Source organism: Mus caroli, unplaced genomic scaffold (assembly GCF_978045245.1).
Source record: "Mus caroli unplaced genomic scaffold, Mus_caroli_1 scaffold_4, whole genome shotgun sequence".
Taxonomy (NCBI): domain Eukaryota; kingdom Metazoa; phylum Chordata; class Mammalia; order Rodentia; family Muridae; genus Mus; species Mus caroli.
In genome coordinates this window covers 46,707,489-46,729,662 of record NW_028227259.1, presented here as the reverse complement: position 1 = coordinate 46,729,662, position 22,174 = coordinate 46,707,489, and the positions used below count along the sequence as shown (strand labels likewise).

General features: G+C 40.2%; 1 pseudogene; it reads left to right on the top strand.

Annotated features, from left to right (window-relative positions):
• Positions 1-10,419, top strand: part of LOC110294844 (ubiquitin-ribosomal protein eL40 fusion protein pseudogene) — a 78,060-nt pseudogene extending 67,641 nt beyond the window's left edge.
• The last annotated feature ends 11,755 nt before the right edge of the window (positions 10,420-22,174 follow it).

Genomic DNA, 22,174 nt, shown 5'->3' with positions numbered 1-22,174 from the left:
GTACTTATTGGTGGTTACCATCTGATATCCCCATGCTTGTGTGTCTCTCAGGATTCCTCTCTATGTCTTGCTTTCCTGAGTCTGAGAATGGTATGCTTAGGTATATCCACCCAAAGATAATCTCTTAGTCTTGGAGCTCTAATTTGATGCCTCTATTAATTTGGGGAAGCTTTGGGCCCTCATTATTTAAATATTTTTTCTAGAATATCTCTTCTCTTTCCTTGTGTGTTTTTCCAGCACATGAATTCATGCCTTCATCATCCCTCAGCCTGGAGTAGCTGAAGATGCTGAAACCTCCCTGCCTCCAGTGCCTTCTGTGCTTGTTCACACTGAGTAACTGTGTGTTAGACTGTGGTCCTTATTGGTGTATTGGTAAAACAGCATCAGTGGGGAAGGGCATTTTGTTATGCTCTGAGGAACACTAGGCTTTTCAGCACATATCTGGTCTTAGGGCTGGGATGCTATACACACTGTTTGGGGGGTTTGGTTTTAGGGGGGTGTTTTGGTTTGGTTTTTGTTTGTTCAGTAGTTTAACCTACCACGCCCACATCCCTGCATCTCTCCCTTAGTGCAACATCCCCATCACATTCTTGAAACTGTGACTCCACCCTGGTTTAGACTGTCTCTAGGGCCAGCCAGGATATTCCCACTGGCCTGCACAACATTTATGTGCATTTTTCTTTCTTTGTGTCATACTTCTCTCTGAAAATGCTTTCTTCGTGCTGACCTGTTAATACTCAGCAGAAGAATTTCTTCTTGGAGGGAAGTGCCGTCCACCCTTCAGGATAACTGCCTTCTATGTACACACCCACAGATCTGTTTCCTGTGTCACCTCAGACCCTCTCAATGTTTTGGTTTGTTTCCATGTCTTTCTTCCCTACTAAACTGTAATCTTAGATAAATGGGAATTATCTCTCCCTTATACCATTTGGTCATAGTCCTTAAAACCTATTCTTATAGTAGGTGCAGATAAACTCTGAGGACAAAGCATGAACACTCCCAGTACGGTAGAAACCATCTAAGGCACAGCCCGGCCACTTCACACTGAGGCTACCGATTATGGCATTTTTATAAAAGCTGCTGTAGTCCCAAGAAATGGGTTCTCCAGTTATAAATATTTTTTTAAGATCACATGCAATTGTGCCTCTATTTTATGGTATAAAACTCTCAAAATGAGGAAATGTCTGTGAGATCCATGTTTAAGGCCCTTTCATTCCCTTGCCATTATTTCTCGGCGTGGTGACCTTTAAATTTAGCCTGAGTATAAGTGAGGTTGTCAGAACATCAGGTTACATTATGCAGTTCAACTATTTGTGCCTTGTAAAGACAATGTATATTCCAACAAGGAGCGCACAGTGGAGGAGGTGCCCTGGCGATATTCTGGAATTATCAAAACCAGGACGCATCCAGAAGTCAGTCAGTGCTTAGGACGACTCCGCCTTCTTGAAAAGCAGCTTGCTGAAAACAGGTTTTCATTTATTCTCCCAGAAGATAAGATAACCTGTGGCTGCTGTGTGGCCTTGCTTCCCTGGCATCTTGGAGAGAGACTAGTGTTTGAAGGCCACATGAGGGGGTTGGAGAGGGCGGGGCAGGGGGCGGGACAGACAGGGCGGGGGCGGGACGGGGCGGGTAGACTGTGTCTGCCTGCAGGTTTTTCCTTTCCTGGAAGGTGTGTGGGGCTATGTGCTGGGGCCCGCGGGGGCACTGAGGAGGCTTTGAATAGTAAACTGAACCTAAGGCTCCAAGGCTTCCCAAGCTGGTGCTAATAATAAAGGACCTTTTGTAGGCATGAGGAATCTCCCAACTTCTTTCTTAGCTCTTTGATTAGCTGCCCTCACCTTCTCACTGATAAATAGCTCAGACATGACGGCTGGGTCCTGTAGCCAATTTCTTGGAGGAAGTTTCAGAGGCTGAGCAGGATGGGCAAGAAGCACAGGGAGGAGGGGAGGGGGACCCAACCTTTGTGCCTCGACAAAGACTTTATGTTGTGCTGGAGTCCCAAGGCACATGCTATTAGCTGATATCTAAGAAAAAAAGAAGAAGAAGAAGAAGAAGAAGAAGAAGAAGAAGAAGAAGAAGAAGAAGAAGAAGAAGAAGAAGAAGAAGAAGAAGAAGAAGAAGAAGAAGAAGAAGAAGAAGAAGAAGAAGAAGAAGAAGAAGAAGAAGAGAAAGAAATGGTTCAGACACGTGGAAACTGGATTGGTCCTTGGAAAACTGCAACAAGGCACTAGATAGAGATGCCCTCCTAGAACGAGCCAGCTCAAGGTCAAATGATAATGGCCTGCACAGTTTTCAAATCCTGAAGTGCATGAATGGCAGGAAGGTCATCAGATAATGAGAGACAAGCATGCTGTTGGGCCTGTGACTAAGTTCCAGACACTACTCGGTGGAGTCACCTGCAACTGCCGTTTTTCCCAAAATGCTTCTATCTGAGATTAACTCTCTTGATTCAATACACACACACACACACACACACACACACACACGTGCACGCGCGGGCACACACACACACTCATGCATGCATACCTATAGCTATACCTATAGGTATAGGTATAGGTATAGGTATAGGTATAGGTATAGGTATAGGTATAGGTATAGAGATTTCTATTCTGTCCTGACACTCTGGTCCAGCATGCCTCAGCGACCTGCCTCCTTACCTTAGACAGTGGTTCCACTTGCTTCAAAGAGGTGATGGTTAACCTTGATCTTCAATGTGATTTTATTGGGAAGCACAGTTGAAAACATCTCTGCTGTTGATAAGGAGGAGTGGAGTGGGATAAGGACATTTCCAAAGATGATTAGCCAAGGGAAGAGTGTCAGCCCTGAATGTTGATAGCACCATCCACTGGGTTGAAGGCCTAAATAGAATGAAAGAGCAAGAAGGGCTGGGGCTCAGTGATAAAATACCTGCCTGTGGTGCGTGAGATCTTGGGTTTGATCACCAGCACAGACAAAAAGGATAAGGTAGAAGAAGCCCACGAGCACCTTTCTGTTTTATCTCTCTCTGTCTCTCCCTCCACCACCCATCAATTTCCTCTCCCCTTTCTGACCACCATGAGCTGAACAGCTTCTGCTTCTCCATACTCTTCTACTGTGATTCTCTTTACCACCACAGCCCAAATCCAATGGAGCCAGATCACCATGGAGTGAGCTCTCTGAAACTTTGAGACAAAAATCTTTTCTCCTTTAAATTGTTCTCTTAAGTATTGGTCACAGCAGATTGGTCACCTCAATACAATAATGATGATGATCATGATATTTTTAAAAGAGAAAGCAAGAATCTAACAAGCTATGGCTCTAGGAGAGACAAATGAAGACATGTAACAGTGTCTGGCACATAGCATCCTAAAGAACAACCCACAAAGATTGTCTAAGTGCTATTCCAGGTTTCCTTCATCCTAGGAACGTCTTATGAATGAGCATTTGGATCTTTCTAGGGCTGGCAATAAAATTCTAAAGTAACACTCTGGTATTCTCCTCTGATAATTGTATCTTCCCTGACAAGGATTGTTAGCCAAAGGTACCATTTTCCCTGGCTCTATGGACCCAAGGTGGGTCTGTAAGACTCTCCATCATTTCCCCAGCCATGTTGTGCTTTCTGCTGGTACCGAAGCTATGCTATGCTCATGCAATTGTTTTCTCAACAAAGAGAATGGACAATGGATTTGTTGAAATCAGGAAAGTGGTTTATCAGATTGTTACCGGTTACATTAAAAATTAACCTTTGTTGTTGCAACTGAAGACTCAACATATACATTATTAGAAGAAGGTACTGTTACCAAATAATTAGCCCTGCCAGCATTTACTGACTCTGAGTTGGCTGTGTGGTAACGTTTAGTATGTCTCTACTGTGATGGGTGTCTTGACCCCATTTTGCAGATAAAACCCTAGTCACGTGCCATTGCACTTGTGACTTGCTTTGTAGCCGTCAACGTTTCTCTGAGTCTGTCTGTGTCTCTCTGTCCTGGTGTGTTGTGGGGTTGCTTACACCACTGACACACAGGAGACTTCAGTAAATCAAAAGGGATGCAGAAGAAAGCAGAGCACCTTAGGTACCAAATGCCCTTTAAACAATATCTGACTTCCTGTGGTCAAAATTGGCATTTTCAATCATCGGTTTTGATGGCTCCTTTAAACCATCTGCTGGTCTTCATGCATGACAACAGTAGATAGTGCAGATTTCTGTAAAATGTTCAGTGAATACAGACTTGCATGTAACAAGATTTTTTTTTTTTACCCTGCAAGCAACACAGTCCCTACATGGATATTCCCACTCCTTCGTTCCTGTGTTCTGTGATCGTGGCTAAAGCTTGTATTCTTTGCTTTCCTGACCCATCTTAGACCCTTCTCCTCTCCTTCTCTTTATATCCCCCTATCTTTTTCCACCTCGAAGTCCACAAGGACTAGCAAATGCCAGCAGTGACTCTACACAGTTTTATGAGTGCTTTTAGTAAATTAGGAATTAGAGCTGGCTTCCTGTGTTAGAACGGGGATTAGAAGGAAGGTTTTTCCAACGTCTCCTGAGGATTATACGAAAAGTAAGCAGGAATCATGAAGATTGGGAATGTTATTTCCAAATGCCAACATTTTTAATAGACAAACACTGCCTGCGATCCGGCTGCAGTATATTAGCAAAGAATAAAGAAAGTCATGAAAAGGTAAACACTGGTGGGGTACTGGAATGGATGAATATTCTTACTGGCTCACAGCGCCATCTTGTGGCCTGTTCTTAAACAGAGCCCGTTTTTCATCGTAAATCAAGCCAACCTTCTGATCCTGGGCAGGTGAGCCCACTTGGCAAAGTACAGGATTTCCTGGAGTCCTGATCTTCCCTAAGCATGGCTGCCAGTCACCCCACTTGTTGAATAACTTTCTTCTCTTTGCTTTAAAAAGATTATGATGTTTCTTTCTTTCTTCTTAACTGGTTCTTTCTAGCTTCCATCACCAAATCTGCTTTATGTAACTCCTGAGGTGTGCTCCTTGCTTTATCATTCCATGCATCCTGTTTCTTCTCCTCTCTACAGATTGCTATATTCCATACTCTTCCAGCTTCTTTGAGCATTGCACACTGGTGACACATATGCAGACACTCAGGCATACACACACACACACACACACACACACACACACACACACACATTTTAAAAAATAAATAAAACTGGCCAAAGTGGCACACACCTTTAATCACAACACCCAGGAAGCAGAAGTAGAAAGATCTCTGTGGGTATTGGACAAGCCTGGTTTATATAGCAAGTTCCAGGCTAGCAGGGCTATACCTTGAGATGTTGCCTTAAATAAATAAATAAATAAATGTTATATTAAATGATTAGGCTGTTCTTGTTTTTCAGGTCTCTTCCTTGCATCTTTTGATTGAGCCTATTTTCTTACCTTTTGCTTGTTGGTTCACAGTAGTTTGTTGTGTATTATTAACATGCTGCACACTGCGTTTTGAATTCCATTTTTAAAAGTCTATTGTTTTCATTAACTCCTGCTTTTATGATTCACAGTATGGTTTCTGATAATGAAAGTAGTCCTCCCTTTGCTTGTGGTCTGAGATAGCATTCTTGCTCCACTTTTTGAATCATATAAGCTCTTTCCCCAGTATCCACTTCTCAAGATCTGTCTGTACCCACTAATGAGTCTTGCCACTTCTGTCAGATATTGAGCCCCTAAGTGTACATGGATTCTCTCTCAAAACTCAAAACTTTGTTGCTGTAGGTGAACAGTGCTGTGACAGCCTGGACTGAGTCTTCAGGGCTCCATGGAGACCCTTCGTATCTACTCAAGAATCCCCCGTATTTGCTGTTCTCTTTAAAAGCTCATTTAACTATCCATGGACTTTTTAACATTAGTCACTAATTGGAAAATGTGTGTTAACTAGCAACAAATCATCTTGAACTTTTTTGAATCTGAATTAACTTACAAATTTTATTAGGTTGAAGCCATTATAGTTTTCACATCCTCCTCATGATAGCAATATCATATTCACATTTTCAAGTCTTTGTCTATTTCCTTCCTAAAGCTTTAGGGTGCTCTCTGTAAAGCTCTAATGTAGATAAGGATACAGCTTAACATGTGTGAGGACCCAGGCTCCATCCTCAGGGCCAGGTACAGAAGTTCTTCGTGCCCTCTGTTTAAGTAGATCTGAAATATGACTTACTGTGACTAGGATGTTCTCCATCTTCCATTTTATGGTCAAGTTTATGATTACTGATATAAAGAAACACTTCAGATTGTATACAGCTTGTTAATATTACTAAAGTTGGTGAGTAAGATTTTGTACAATTATTAAAACGTTTCATTAATTTTACTTTTCCTTTCCTTATCAATCATAAAATTTAAACCTTTGTTTGTGGTCTCTTTTTAAAAGACAACCTCACTAGGTAGCCCAGGCTGGCCCTAGACTCAGTCATATAAGTGCTCAGGTTAGGACTATGCCACCACCAGGTATACAGCCTATTCCTTCTCTTAGAGAAGTACCAAGACTCCATATGACAGTAGCCCACTTTCTCCAGTACAACCTCATCTTTATTAATTACATCTGCACTGTCCTGGTATCCAACAAAAATCAAATTAAGAGAGATTAGAGTTAGGATTTGAAAACAAGGAACTGCTCATCTTCACCTCTGCCTCCACTCCTTCAAATCCAATTCTCCTGTCTCATCTATAGCTTGGCTGCAGACACCCTGCTGCAGCCTGCCTTTCCACCCTGTCTCGAGTACATCACACACAGACCTTCCCCTCCAAACTGCCTCCCACCTAATGCTTTATCCCAACCCCCAACTCTAGCAGGTATTCCTTGGGAACCTGCAGGCCACTCAGGCCAGAGAAGCAGGAAGACTAACTACAGATCTTCACCAATCTCTCTCCTCCTTCCCCAACTCCCCCCCCCACTATCTCTTCCTCTTCCTCCTCTCTTTCAATCCCAGCTCCTCAGTTTTCACTCAATCTCTACAGCAAACCTCCTGCTGCATCCTCCCTTCTATTCCACCCCGATATCCAATAGATCATGAAAATCTTCTCCACTAACTTTTTTCTCCACTGGTCCTGCTATCTCAGCCCCCAACACCAAGAGGCGTTGTCTGGGATCCTGCCTGCCAAGTCTAACAGAGAAGCAAGAAGGTCATCAAATCAGGCAGGTTTAAGTTCTTCACTCTCCCTCCTCCCCTCCACATCCAATGCCCAGTCTCATCCCCAGCACCTGATGTGGCATCTCCTCACTCTTTGCCCCTGTTCTCATGGAACCAAACAGAATCTGGTAGAATTTCTTGCTTTCTTCCCTCCTGTGGACCCCCTAAGGCACAACCCCAGCCTGTTCCCTTCTATAAGGATCCACTACCGATACCTAAAAACACATTTTACCCAGAACTCCAAGTCTCAACACCTCCTCTGAAGATTTTCTACCAGGCAATAAATACACAGACCTCACACTCTCCTCAGAACCAGATAGGACAACCAAAGATCAAAACAACAAAACAAAAAAGATATCAGCTCCTAGAATTACAATATTCCCAAATCTAGATATCCTAGATGCCAGAGTAAAAACATAATTGATAAGAGCCAGGACAATGTTTCCAATAAAGCCCAGCAATCTTGAGTATTACAACATAGCTGAAGCACAAGACAAAGAATTTTAAAGAGCCTGTATGGACATGATAGAGGTTCTAAAAAAGAAAATAGATAAATTCCTTAAAGAAATCTATGAAAACACAAACAATGGAAGACAATACAACCATTCAAGAAAGGGAAAAAGGATCAATTTAAAAAAATCAAGCTGAGTAAATTTATAACTGAAATTTTAGCCACTTAACCAGGTTTATTGCATCAGAGCCAAACTTCACCAAGATAATAAAAAAGACAAAAGACAGAATCTTAGAAATTGAAGATACAATAGAAGAAATGGATAACTCAGTCAAAGAAAATGTTAAATCTAAAAAAAAAAATCTGTAAGAAAACATCCAGGAAATCTGGGACACTATGAAAAGATCAAATCTAAGAATAATAGGAACAGAGGAAGAAGGAGGAAGAAACCCAGGTCAAAGGAACAGAAAATATTTTGAACAAAAATTATAGAAGAAAATGTTCCTAACCTAAAGACATAGATACCTATCAAGGTATAAGAAGAATATACTGGAATAGAAAAGAAAGTCCCTTTGGCACAAAATAATCAAAACACTAAACATACAAAACAAAGAAAGAATATTAAAACTTCAAAGGAAAAAGACCAAGTATCATATAAAGGCATGCAAATTAGAGTAACATCTGACTTCTCAGTAGAGATTGGAAAAACCAGAAGGGTCTGGACAGAAGTTCTACAGACTCTAAGAATACTCAACAAAATTTTCAGTTACTATAAGTGGAGAGAATATGACATTCCATGATAAAAACAAATTTAAGAACTCTTTACATACAAACCCAGTCCTACAGAAGGCAGTGGAAGGAAAACTTGAGCCTAAAGAGATTAACCAGACCCAAGAAAACACAAAGAATAAATAATTGCAGGCTAGAAAATCAAAAATAAAAGGGAAATAAATATAGATATGCACACATACATGAGCAGGAATCAACAAACACTGCTCATTGAAATCTCTCAATATCTAAGTTGGAGAACTAACAGAGACTAATAGAGAAGATACAAAAGCAGAATCCGTTCTTTTTCTGTGCCCAAGAAACACACCTTAACATCAAGGATTGACATCACCTTAGGGTAAAAGGGTAGGAAAAATATTCCAAGTAAATGGATCAAAGAAACAAGCCAGTGTAATTATTTTAAAATCTGACAAAAATATACTTTAAACCAAGATTAGTCAAGATAGGAAAGTACACTACATATTCATCAAAAGCAAAAGGCCATTGAAATTCTTAATATGTATTTGCCAAATACAAGGTCACCAAAGTTCTTTTTAAACCACTACCTCAGCTTAAATCACACATTGATCGTTACACACTAATATACCCTTGTCTTTAGTTAGGGTTTTACTGCTATGAACAGACACCATGACCAAGGCAGCTCTTATAAGGACAATATTTAATTGGGGCTGGCTTACAGGTCAGAGGTTCAGGCCATTATCATCCAGGAAGGAGCATGGCAGAGTTCAGGAAGATATGGAGCTGGAGGAGCTGAGGGTCCCACCTCTTGTTCCAAGCTAGCAGAAGACTGACTTCCAGGCAGCTGGTATGAGGGTCTCAAAGCCCACACCCACAGTGACAAATCTATTCCAACAAGGCTACACCTCCTAATAGTGCCACTCCCTGGGCCAAGTATATATACAAAGCATCACAACACCTTTCTCAACGATAGACAGGTTATCAAGACAAAAACTGAGCTGACATCATAAGCCACAGATATTTATAGAAAACTGCATGAAAACACATAAGAATATACTTTCTTCTAAGCACCTTATGAATTTTCTCTAAAGCAAACCACAGTCTTGGACACAACACAATTCTCAACAGATCAAAACAAATTGAAATAGCATACAGAATCCTACTTTACCACCTGAAGATAAAGCTGGGTATCAACAACAGTAGAAAGCTAGCAAATTCCTAGGATTCACTACTGAATGAAAACTGAGTCAAAGCAAAAATAAAGAAAAAAGTAAAGACTTTTAAGAATTGAATGAAAATGAATACAACATATACCTAAACATAAGGGATACAATGAAGGCTTTTCTAAGGGGGAAGTTCATAGCAATAAATGCACAGAAAAAAAAATGAAGCAATCTCATATTAGTACCTTGACAGCACGTCTGAAACTCTAGAATAAAAAGAAGAAAGCATACCAAAAAGGAGCAGATAGAAAGAAATAATCAAGCTCAGGGCTGAAATCAATAAAATACAAACCAAAATATGACAATCAATAAAGCAAAGTGTTAGTTCTTTGAGAAAATTAGTAGGATTGACAAACCCTTATACAAAATATCCAAATTTTAAAAATCAGAAATCAAAAGGGGGGACATAAAAACAGACACTGAACAAATCGAGAGAATCTTAAGACATACTTTAAACACTGATCTCCTCTCTTTAACAAGGAAGCCGAGTGGCAGATGCCAATAGGCAGATCTTTGAGAAAACATTGACTGGTAAGACCATCACTCTTGAGATCAAGCCTCATGACACCATCAAGAATGTGAAAGCCACCATGCAAGTCAAGGATGGATCCTACCTTCCCAGCAGAAGCTGATATGCCCTGGCAAGCAGCTGGCGGATGGTCACAACCTGTCTGACTACCAACATCTTGCAGTGCCTGGCACTGTGCCTGCATGGGGGAGCCATCCCTTTTCAGCTTGCCCAGAACTACAGCTGTGACAAGATGATCTGTCACATGTGCTAGGCACACCTGCATCCCCTGCAGTCACCTCCTGCAAGAAGGAGTGTGGCCACACCAACAACCTGCACCCCAGTAAGAAGGTCAAATAGAAATGGAGCTATATCTGGCCCATGACCAGGGACCAAATAAAGTTCCCTTCCATCGTCTGGAAAGAAACAAAAACCAACAAACAAAACAAACAACAACAACAAAACTTGTACACTACCAAATTGGAAAATCTAAAAGAAATAGATAATTTTCTCTATACATACCATTTACCAAAGTTAAATCAAGACCAGCTACACAGTTTAAGTGGAACTATAACCCCTAGTGAAATAGAAGCAGTCATTAAAAGTCTCCCAATTAAAAATGCCCAGAGCCAGATGGTATTAGCATAGAATTCTGCCAGACTTTCAAAGAAGAATTGATGCTAATACACCATAAATTATTCCACAAAATAAAAATACAAGGAACACTAACCAATTTGTTTTACAAGGCCACAGTTGTTACCCTGATACCCAAACCACATAAAGACTCAACAAAGAAAGACAATTATAGACCAATTTCCCTTATAAATATAGATGTAAAAATTCTCAGTAAAATACATGCAAACTGAATCCAAGAGCACATCAAAAAAGACAATCCATCATGATCAAGTATGCTTCATCCCAGAGATGCAGGGATAGTTCACCATATGTAAATTAGTAAATGTAATCCACCATATGAAAAAATGAAAGGCAAAAACAATATGTGGTCAGCTCATTAGTTACAGAAAAGGCCTTTGACAAAATCCAACACCACTTCATGATAAAAGTCTTGGAGAAAGTAGGGATACAAGCTGCATACCTCAACATAATAAGGTAGTTTATAACAAGTCCTTAGCCAACATCAACTTAAATGGAGAGAAACTCAAAGCATTTTCACTAAAACCATGAACAAGACAAGGTTGTCCACTCTCTCCATACCTATTCAATATAGTACTTAAAGCTGGAGCTAGAGCAGTAAGACAGCTGAATACTAAGTGCATACAAATTAGAAGGGAAGAAGTCAAGATATCTTTGTAGGTAATTTAATACCTTTGTAGGTAATATGTATACCTTTGTAGGTATACATAAGTGAGCCTAAAAATCCTACGAGGAAACTCCTACAGCTAATAAACACTTTCAGCAAAGTAGCTGTATAAAAAAAAAATAACTCACAATGCCAAATGCACTGAGAAAGAAAACAGGGAGACAACACCTTTGTTTTCTTTTTAAATTGGATATTTTCTTTAATTACATTTCAAATGTTATTCCCTTTCCCAGTCCTGGTCCCCGAACCTGCTATTCCATCCCCCCCTACCCTGCTTCTATGAGGGTGTCCCCCCATCCACCTACCTATTCCCTGCTTCCCACCCTCAAATACCTCTACACTGGAGCATCTAGCCTTCACAAGACCAAAGGCCTCTCCTCCCACTGATGCCCCAACAAGGCCATCCTCTACTACATATGGATCTGGAGCCACAGGTCCCTTTATGTGTCCTCCTTGGTTGGTGGTTTAGACCTTGGGAGTTCTGGGGGATCTGGTTGGTTGGTATTTGTCCTTCATATGGGGTTTCAAACCTCTTCAGCTCCTTCAGTCCTTTCACTAACTCCTCCATTGGGGATCCCATTGGGGACCCTATGTTCAGTCCAATGGTTAGCTGTGAGCATCTGCCTCTGTATTTGTCAGGCTCTGGCAGAGCCTCTCAGTAGACAGCTATATCAGGCTCCTGTCAGCATGCACTTCTTGGCATCCACAATTCTGTCTGGGTTTGGTATGTGTCTAATAGATCCAAACAATATAAAATACTCTGGGATAACTCTAATCAAGCAGGTAAGAGACTTATATGATTAAAAACTTGAAGTCTTTGAAGAAGATATTTGAAATTAGAAAGATCTTTCATACTCATGGATGGATAGAATTAATATAGCAAAAATGGCCATGCTACCAAAATCAATCTTCAGACCTCTCCCACCACATCTCTGTCCACCTTCATCAAACCTGCAAATCAGGAAACATACATACCTTTGGATCCCAAAACTTACAAAACTGCTGACCATACAGCCAAAGGAAACCCATAAGAGGCTTACCATACCAGGACCATCAAGGTTAGCCCTTTCCCAATAGCCTACTACAAGAACATCCAGTGACCAAAACCATCCAGGTGGCTAAAGTCCCTCAGAAGAACACAGTCAACAAAAGCTAGGGCAATATGACAGCTCCAAAGCACAGATATCCCATTACAGCAAGCCCTGGATATCCTAACACAACTGAAACACAAGAAAATGACCTTAAATACAATCTTATAAAGATGATAGAAGCCATAAAGAGAAAACAAATAAATCCCTTAAAGACATACAGGAAAATACAGTTAAACAGGTGAAGGGAATAAATAACAGTGTGCTAAAGCTGGAAGTAAAAATAGAAGCAATGAAGGAAACACAAACTGAGGAAATCCTGGAGATGGGAAACCTAAGGAAGAGAACAGAAACAACAGACACAAGTATCACCAACAGAATACAGGAGATGGAAGGCAGAATCTCAGGCATAGAAGATACAATAAAAGAAATTGATACATCAAAGAAAATGTTAAATCTAAAAAATTCCTGACACAAAACATTCAGGAAATCTGGGATACCATGAAGACCTAACCCAAGAATAATAGGACTAGAAGAAGGTTTAAGAGTCCTAGCTCCAAGGCCCAGAAAATATTCCCAACAAAATCATAGAAGAAAACTTTCCCAACCTAAAGAAAGAGATGCCTATAAATATACATGCAACTTATAGAACACCAATTATACTGGACCAGAAAAAAAATCCTCTCAGTATATGATAATCTAAACACAAAATCTACAGAACAATGAAACAATATTAAAAGCTACAAGGGGAAAAGGTAGGAAATGTACGATGGCAGACCTATCAGAATTACATCTGACTTCTCAACAGAGACTCTAAAATCTAGAAAGGTCTAAACAAATATCTTGCAACCTCTAAAAAAAATCACAGATGCCAACCTAGACTACTATACCCACCAAAACTCTCAATCACCATAGATGGAAAAAACAAGTTATTTCAAGACAAATTCAAATTAAACAATATCTATTGCCAGGCAGTGGTGGTGCATGCCTTTAATCCCAGCACATGGGAGGCAGAGATAGGTGGATTTCTGAGTTCGAGGCCAGCCTGGTCTACAGGGTAAGTTCCAGGATAGCCAGGGCTACACAGAGAAACCCTGTCTCAAAAACAAAACAAAACAAACAAAACAATCTATCCACAAATCCAGCCATACAAAAAATATTAGAAGGAAAACACCAATCTAAGGAAGAAAACATCCAAGAAAACACAAGAAATAAGTAACTCTATGTCAGCAAATCAAGGGAAGTATACAGTATACACAAGCAAACACACACACACATCACCACCACTAACAACAACAACAAAATAACAAGAATTAGCAATCACTGGTCATTAATATCTCTCAACATCAATGGACTCATGTACCCAATAAAAAAGACACAGGCCAACAGAATGAATGTGAAAACAGGATTCGTCATTCTGTTGCATACAAGAAACACACCTTAGCAATAAATTTAGACATTACCTCAGAGTAAAGGGCTGGAAAAAAAGTTTTCTAAGCAAACAGACCCAAGGAACAAGCTGGAGTAGCCATTCTAATGTCTAATAAAATAGACATATATCAGCCTCTTTAATCAAAAAGAGACAGGGAAGGACATATATCATACTCATCAAAGGAAAAATCTACCAAGATGGTATCTTAGTTCTGAACATCTTTGCCCAAAACACAAGGGCACCCACATTTATAAAAAGAAATATTGCTAAAGCTTAAGTCACATATTGAACACCACACATAAATAGTTGGAGACGACACACCCCACTCTCACCAACTATGATCATCCAGATGAAAACTAAACAGAGAAATAATGAAGCCAAAAGATACTGTGAATCAAATGGACCTAACAGACATCTATAGAATATTTTACCCAAACACAAAAGAATATACCTTCTTCTCAGCACCTCATGAATTCTTCTCTAAAATTGACCATATAGTCAGTCACAAAGCAAGCTTCAATAGATACAAGAAAATTCAAATAATGGCTTGTATCTTATCAGACAACTATGGATTAAAGGTGAACTTCAACAACAATGGAAACACCAGAAAGCCTACACATTCATGGAAATTGAACCATTCTCTACTCAATGATCTCTGGGTCAGGGAAGAAATAAATAAAAAAAGTAAAGACTTTCTATAATACAATGAAAATGAAGGTACAACATACCAAATTTATGGGACACAATGAAAGCAGTGCTAAAAAGACAATTCATAGCACTAAGTGGCTCCATAAAGAAATTAAAAAGTTTTCACACCAACAACTTAAAATTATAAGCTCTACAAAAAAAAAAAAAAAAAAAAAAAAGCAAGCACACTGAAGAGGAGTAGACGGCAGAAAATAATCAAAATCAGGGCTGAAACAATCCCTTAAAGACAAAGAAAAGAAGACAAAGAATCAACAAAACCAAGAGCTGGTACTTGGAAAAAATAAACAAGACACACAAATCATTAGCTGAACTAACCAAAAGACAGAGACAGTACCCAAATAAACAAAATGATAAATGAAAATGGAGATATAACAACAGACAATGAGAAAGTTCAAAGAATCATTAGGTCATACTATAAAAGCTTGTACACCACAAATTTGGAAAATCTTAACAAAATTGATGATTTTCTAGACAGATACCACTTATCAAGTTAAATCAAGATCAGGCAAACTATTTAAACAGCCCTATAACCCTAAGGAAGTAGAAACAGTCACCAAAAGTCTCCCAAACAAAACAAAACAAAACAAAACAAAAAAAAAAAGCCCAGGTCCAGGTGATTTTACTGCAGAATTTTAACACAGTTTCAAAGAAGAGCTAGTACTAATACTCCCCAAACTATTCCATAATAGAAACACTGCCAAACTCATTCTATAAAGTCATAGTCAGTCTGCTACCTAAACCACACAGACTCAACAAAGAAAGAAAACTTCAGACAAGTTTCTCTTACAAACATTGATACAAAAATACTCAATAAAATACTTGCAAATTGAATCCAGGAACACATCAAAAACATCATCCACCATGATCAAGTAGGCTTAATCCCAGGGATATAGGGAAGGTTTGACATACAAAAATCTATCAACATAACAAAATGAACAAATTGAAGTGAAAGAAATCACAGGAACATTTCATTAGATGTTGAAAAAGTCTTTGACAAAATCTAACACCCCTTCACGTTAAAAATATTAGAGAGATCAGGATATAAGACACATACCTAAACATAAGCAAAGCAATAGACAGCAAGCCAATGGTCAACATCAGACTACATGGAAAGAAACGTAAAACAATTCCATGAAAATCAGGGACAAGACAAGGTTTCCCACTCTCTCCCTATCTATTCAACATAGTAGTTAAAGTTCTAGCCAGAGCAATTAGATGACAAAAGGAGATCAAAGGCATACAAATTGGAAAGGAAGAAGTCGAAGCATCACTATCTGTGGATATGATAGCATACATAAGCAACCCCAAATATTCTACCAGAGAACTCCTACAGTTGATAAACACCTTCCGCAAACTACCTGTATACAAAATTAACTCGAAGAAATCAGTAGCCCTCCTTTATACAAAGGATAAATGGGCCAAGAAAGAAATTAGGGAAACAATACCCTTAATAATAGCCACAGATAATATAAAACACCTTGGTTTAGCTCCAGCCAAGCAAGTGAAATACATATACAAAAAGAAGTTCAAGTTGTTGAAGAAAGAATTTGAGGAAAATATCAGAAGATGGAAAGGTCTCCCATGTTACTGGACAGGTAGGATTAGCACAGTGAAAATGGCCATCTTACCAAAAGTAATTTACGGATTCAATACAATTCCCATCAAAATTTCAACACAATTATTTCCAGATCTTGGAAGAGCAATTCTCAACTTCTTTTGGAAAAATAAAAAATCCAGGATAGCTAAAAAAAAATCCTGAACAATAAAAGAACTTCTTGAGGTATCACCATCCCTCACCCCAAGCTGTAGTACAGGGAAATAACGACTAAAACTGCATGGTATTGGTATAGGAACAGACAGGTTGACATATGGAATGGAATCAAAGACTGAGAAATAAATCCACACACCTATGATTACTTGATTTTGTCTTTACAAAGAAGGCAAAACCATACAACAGAAAAAGGAAGGCATCTTCAACAAATGGTGCTGATCTAATTGGATGTCTGCATGTAGAAAAATACAAATAGATCCATAGCTCTCACCCTGCCCAAAACTCAAGACCAAGTGATTCAAAGATCTCAACATAAAACCAGATACATTAAATCTAATAGAACAGAAAGTGAGGAATAGCCTTGAACTCCTTGGTACAGGAGACAACTTCCTGAACAGAACACCAATGGCTAAGATCAACGATTGATAAATGGGACCTTATGAAAATGAAAAGCTTCTGTAAAGCAAAGTACACTGTCAATAAGACAAAATGGCAGTCTACAGATTGGGGAAGGATTTTTACCAACCCTACATCTGATAGAGGTATCCCTCTAACCAAACTTTATATATATAAACTTCAAGAAGTTAGACACTGACAACCCAAACAATCCAATTTAAAAATGGGGTAGAGAGCTAAAGAGAGAATCCTCAAGAGAGGAATCTTGAATGGCCAAGAAGCACTTAAATGTTCAAAGTCTTTACTTATCAGGGAAATATAAATCAAAACAACTCCCAGATTCCATGTTACACCTGTCAGAATGGCTAAGTTCAAAAACTCAAGAGAGCACATGCTGGAAAGGATGTGGAACAAGAGGAACACTCCATTGCTGGTGGGATTGCAAAACTTTGTACAACCACTCTGGAAATCAATTTGGTGGTTTCTCAGAAAACTAAGAATTGTTCTACTCAAGACCCAGCTATACTGCTCCTGGGTATATACTCAAAAGATGATCTATTATCCCACAAAGATACTTGCTCAACTATGTTCATAGCAGCTTTATTCACATAGCAGCCAGAAACTGTAAACAACCTACATATCCCTCAACTGAAGAATGGATAAAGAAAATGTGGTATATCTACACAATGGAAATCTATTCAGCTACTAAAAATAAAGACATCATGAATTTTTGAATCCTGCTTGAACTTGAGAATATCATCCTGAGTAAGGTAACCCAGACCCAAAGGGACATGCATGGTATGTACTCACTTATGAGTGGATATTAGCCATAAAATAAAGGATTCCCACACTATATTCCACAGACCCAAAGAAGCTAAACAAGTAGGACAACCCATGTAAGGATGCTTCAATCACATTTAGAAGCAGAAATAAAATAGACATAGGAGGCAGATGAAGGGAGGGACCTGGGTGGAAAAAGGGTAAGGGAAAGGGGAAGGGGATTCAGGATCAGGTGTGGGGAAGGGACAGAAGAAGTGGCCAGATGTCCATGAGAATCAATAGAAATCTCCAACTGAAGGGGGTGGGAAGGTGGGAGTATCACGAGAACATGACAGAGACCTGAGATTGGGGATGACCATAGCTGTGACCATAGCTGTGACCATAGCACTGGGGAGAAGGAATCTGAAGAATCCACCTCCTATAGTCAGGCAGGAACCCCAGTGAAGAAATAACAACATCAACCCACCTACAAAATTTATTCTGTCTACAAGAAATGCAGAGACTGAGGTAATGGCTAACCAAATAACTGGTCCAACTTGAGACCCACACTATAGTCAAGCACCAGTCTCTGACACTATTAATAATACTCTGTTATGCTTGTAGACAGGAGTCTATCACGGCTGCCTTCTGAGAGGCCCCACCCAGCAGCTGACTGAGAAGGATACAGAGACCTAGAGCCAAACAGTGGATGGAGCTTGGAGACTCTTCTGGAAGAGTTGGGGAAAAGATTGCAGCCCTGAAGGAGATAGGAACTCCACAAGAAGACCAGCAGAGTTAACTAACCTAGACCTTTGGGGCTCTCAGAGACTGAAACACCAACCAAAGAACATACAAGGACTGGACCTAGCCCCCACCCCCACACATATGTAGCAGATATGCAGGTTGGTCTTCATGTGGGCCCTGAACAACTGGAACTGTTGCCTGTCTGTGGGATATGTCTTCCAGCTAGGCTGCCTTGTCTGATGTCAGTGGGAGAGGATGCAGCTAGTCCCACAGGGACTTGATGTGCCAGGGTGGGGGAATCTGGGGGGAGGGGAGGTTAACCCCCTCAGAGTAGAAGGAGATGGGGAGAAGGATGTGGGAGGGGTGACCAGGAGGAATGGCAGTGATTGCAAGATGTTAAGTGAATAAATAAAAATTAAAAAACAAAAACACTTGAAAATGAAAAATGTTTCCTCCAAGAGGTCTCATTGGGGAAAATACTTTTAAGAGTAGACTGCTTGGCCAGCTGTAGATGGCCAACAGTAAACGACCTCGACAGCATCTTTAGAAATTCCTTGTCTCACAATGTCTTTCACACATTTTCTCTTTTTAAAAAATGTTATCTAGTTGTTTTTATTTTATTTGTACAGTGTTCTTCTCTCTTTTTACCTTTCTGATATTCTGCTTATATATTATGGTTTCCAATTTATTGTTCTTGTGGGATTCCTGGGCATGCACACAAGTAGGTCTCTGTTTTTTGAATTGTCTCCGGCGTTCCTTCTACCTGCTAGTTTTGTCCTATAATGATGGGTTCCTTTTTGTTTTATCATATTATAATTTTCCTTATTGTTATCTCATAGAAGCCTGTTTGCTTTCTTTTTTGTTTGTTTCATAATTTTAATTACTCTTTGCAATAAGATATGTAGCAGTTGGACATGCAGGTATGCTCTCACATAAGGTCTTCAGCCTGATTTGACTGTTTGTTTTCTAATGGGTGACAGGGCATGAATTTGGATAGGAGAGGAGGTGGGGAGGAACTGGGAGGAGTAGGGAGAAGGAAAACTCTAATCAGGATATATTATGTGAAAAAAATCAGTTTTGCTTTCTTCTTATTTTTCTTCTTTGGTTTTTGAAACAGGGTTTCTCTGTGTAGCCCTGGCTGTCCTGGGACTCATTCTGGAGACCAGGATAGCCTGGTACTCAGAGTCTTCGGCCTCTGCCTCCCAAGTACTGGGATTAAGGGTGCCAGCCAGCACTACTACACACCTTGCTTTAAAAAATCTATTTTTAATAAAAGGGTGGGAAAAGACAAGAGTTGTAAATGACATAGTTGAACAGTCTTGTTCACAGTCACAACAGTCTTGGGAATATCTCCCCATACCTCCTGCCTGAGAGCTACCACTTTATAAGAGAAGCAGCTAGCTCTTTCCCTACAGGGAGGAATGGAGGAATGGCCCTTTAGTTTCCCATCTCAGTCTCACACACATGATCAGTGTGTCTCTGAGGTCAGCAGCCTGAGATTCAGCTATTCTTTTCTAGTGTGTGCTTTCAGAAGACATATGGTAGAGGAAAAGGAGGAGGAGGAAAGGGGGGAGTGAGAAGAGGGGGAGGGGTAGCCTCCTGTCTGCTGCAGCACGCATCCCCCTTCTTCTGTTATCCTCCACATTGCTACCTGACCTGTCTTCTACTTGGAGAGGTTTGTTTGGTTGAGTTTTTTGTTTGTCTGTCTGTTTGTTTGTTTGTTTGGACTTTTGTTTCTGTTTGTTTGTTTTTTACTCACATTCTCAAACCTGCCGCTTCCCCTCTTGCCTTCTGTGGCATTTCAAAGGCAGCTTGCACAGACCTAGTCTTTGTTAATTCAATGTCTGGCTGGAATCATCCTTTGCCTCAGTTATTTTCTAAACGCATTGGTCTTCAGCCTGGAGTTCTTCAGCCATTTCTCATTTAGGAAGAAGAGAAAGGATGCTCACAGCCCCATGATGAACGTACCAACATAGGCATTTAAAGTTAAAAGCCAAATTTTACAGTATGTTTTAAAGTTAAAGATTTTTCTCAAGAAAACTAAGCATCTATAGAAAAAGTTAGGACGTTGATAAATGATGGTTTCTAGACATGGATTATTGTTCAAAACAAAGGGATGCTGGTTAAAAGGCCGTGAATTCATTCATTTTTCATTTCAGTGAGTCCTCTGTGACGGCTCTTTCTTGGATTACAGGTATTTTTAATATGTGCACAGCATGGCAGTTCTCTCCTAGGTGACAGTCAAGGACTCCAAGGTCTTGTGTTGCCTTGACCACTCAGCAGATGACCTTGAACACACCACTGTGTTTAACTTTTGTTCTGTTGAAGGAAGCAAACCCAAAAAATGCTGTCCAAATCTGTGCCAAATCTAATATACCATAAAACTGCATTTGCGTGTTACAGACTAAAGATGAGTGCATCTTGCATTTCTCTTTGAATAGAGCTAAATATCCTTGAACGTTCATTGTATTTATTTCTGTGTCCATTTCACTGTAGATAGAAGGAATGATATATCTGGACCAGATCCGAGGTTGAGATGATGACGATATGAGATTCCATCCTGCTGTCTAAGGTTTTAATTGGATTTAAAAAAAAAAATCAATCCATTCTGAGATGGAGACGGCACCTTGGCCGTGTTCTTGTACTACAAAAATGATAAGGTTTCCAATGACTATGTCAGCTTCTGGGGTATCTAGGGATGAAACCTAGAACCAGCCATGCCAAAGGACCTTGAGGCTTCAAGCCTGACCTGCCCCAGCCAGATGGCCATCCCACTAGAGTGTGACCACTAACCTAGGTTTTTAAGATTCAGGCTTTTATAGTGAAGATAAAATAGAATAGGAAGAGAAGGAAATGCTGGTTTCCAGGAACTGTTTTCGTTCCAGTGACTGCTTCCCTCCAGGGGAAGGAGAATGCCTGGCCTCTGATCAGTGGAATGTATTTAGGAATTTCATGATGGAGAAGTGAAGAAACCTTATCATCTTTGAGTCACTAAAAGTCCGGGTTTCTTATTAAAATAATGCTTCAGTGAACAGTGGTAACCAATACAACTTCAAAGCTCCCTAGCACCTGATGTTATGAATGCCGTGTCCACAATAGAGTACCTGTAAACACACACTCACACACAAACATACACACACACACACACACACCGATACACGCATACCAGAGGTCTCCTTGTAAAACAAACACCCAGTACACCCTATATCATCTCCATATTAGATAAACACAAAGTGTTACAAAAGACAAAGGCATGCAGTGATGAGATTGTTAGCATGGCCTCTGTTTCTTTTTCTATTAGAATGAAAAGTAAGATCTGTTTGCCTGCTCCATTGCCTCACCCCTAAATTGGACACATATCTGTGCAAATGAGGCAGCTCAGCTGTGAGTCCAGGCAGCTCTTGTGCTGTCACGAGTACAGAACACTCAACAAGTAAAGCGTTGAGTGGCATCCTTGAGAGAAGGTGGTAAGTATCTCTTCCAGTCTTAGCAATCCTGGAGCCTCGGACACCAAAGGCTTAGGGTCTAGAATGACAGACAGAGGCTTATAGCTCCAATCCCTGAGAATGAGAGGCTTTAGAAGCCATGGACATGAACCTCTAGGTGTGCGATGTGACAATTTAATGTCTGGGCCTAGGTTGCCAGAGGCCCAGGACCTGGAACTATTGTAATCCTCAGCTCTCCCAAAGTCAAGCCTCACCCCCCGCCCAAGGTGGGGTTTCTATGTGTATCCCTAGCTGTCCTGACACTTGCACTGTAGACCAGGCTGGTCTTAAACTCAGATATCTGTCTGTCTGTCCAGCCTCTGCCTCTGCCTCTGCCTCTGCCTCTGCCTCTGCCTCTGCCTCTGCCTCTGCCTCTGCCTCTGCCTCTGCCTCTGCCTCTGCCTCTGCCTC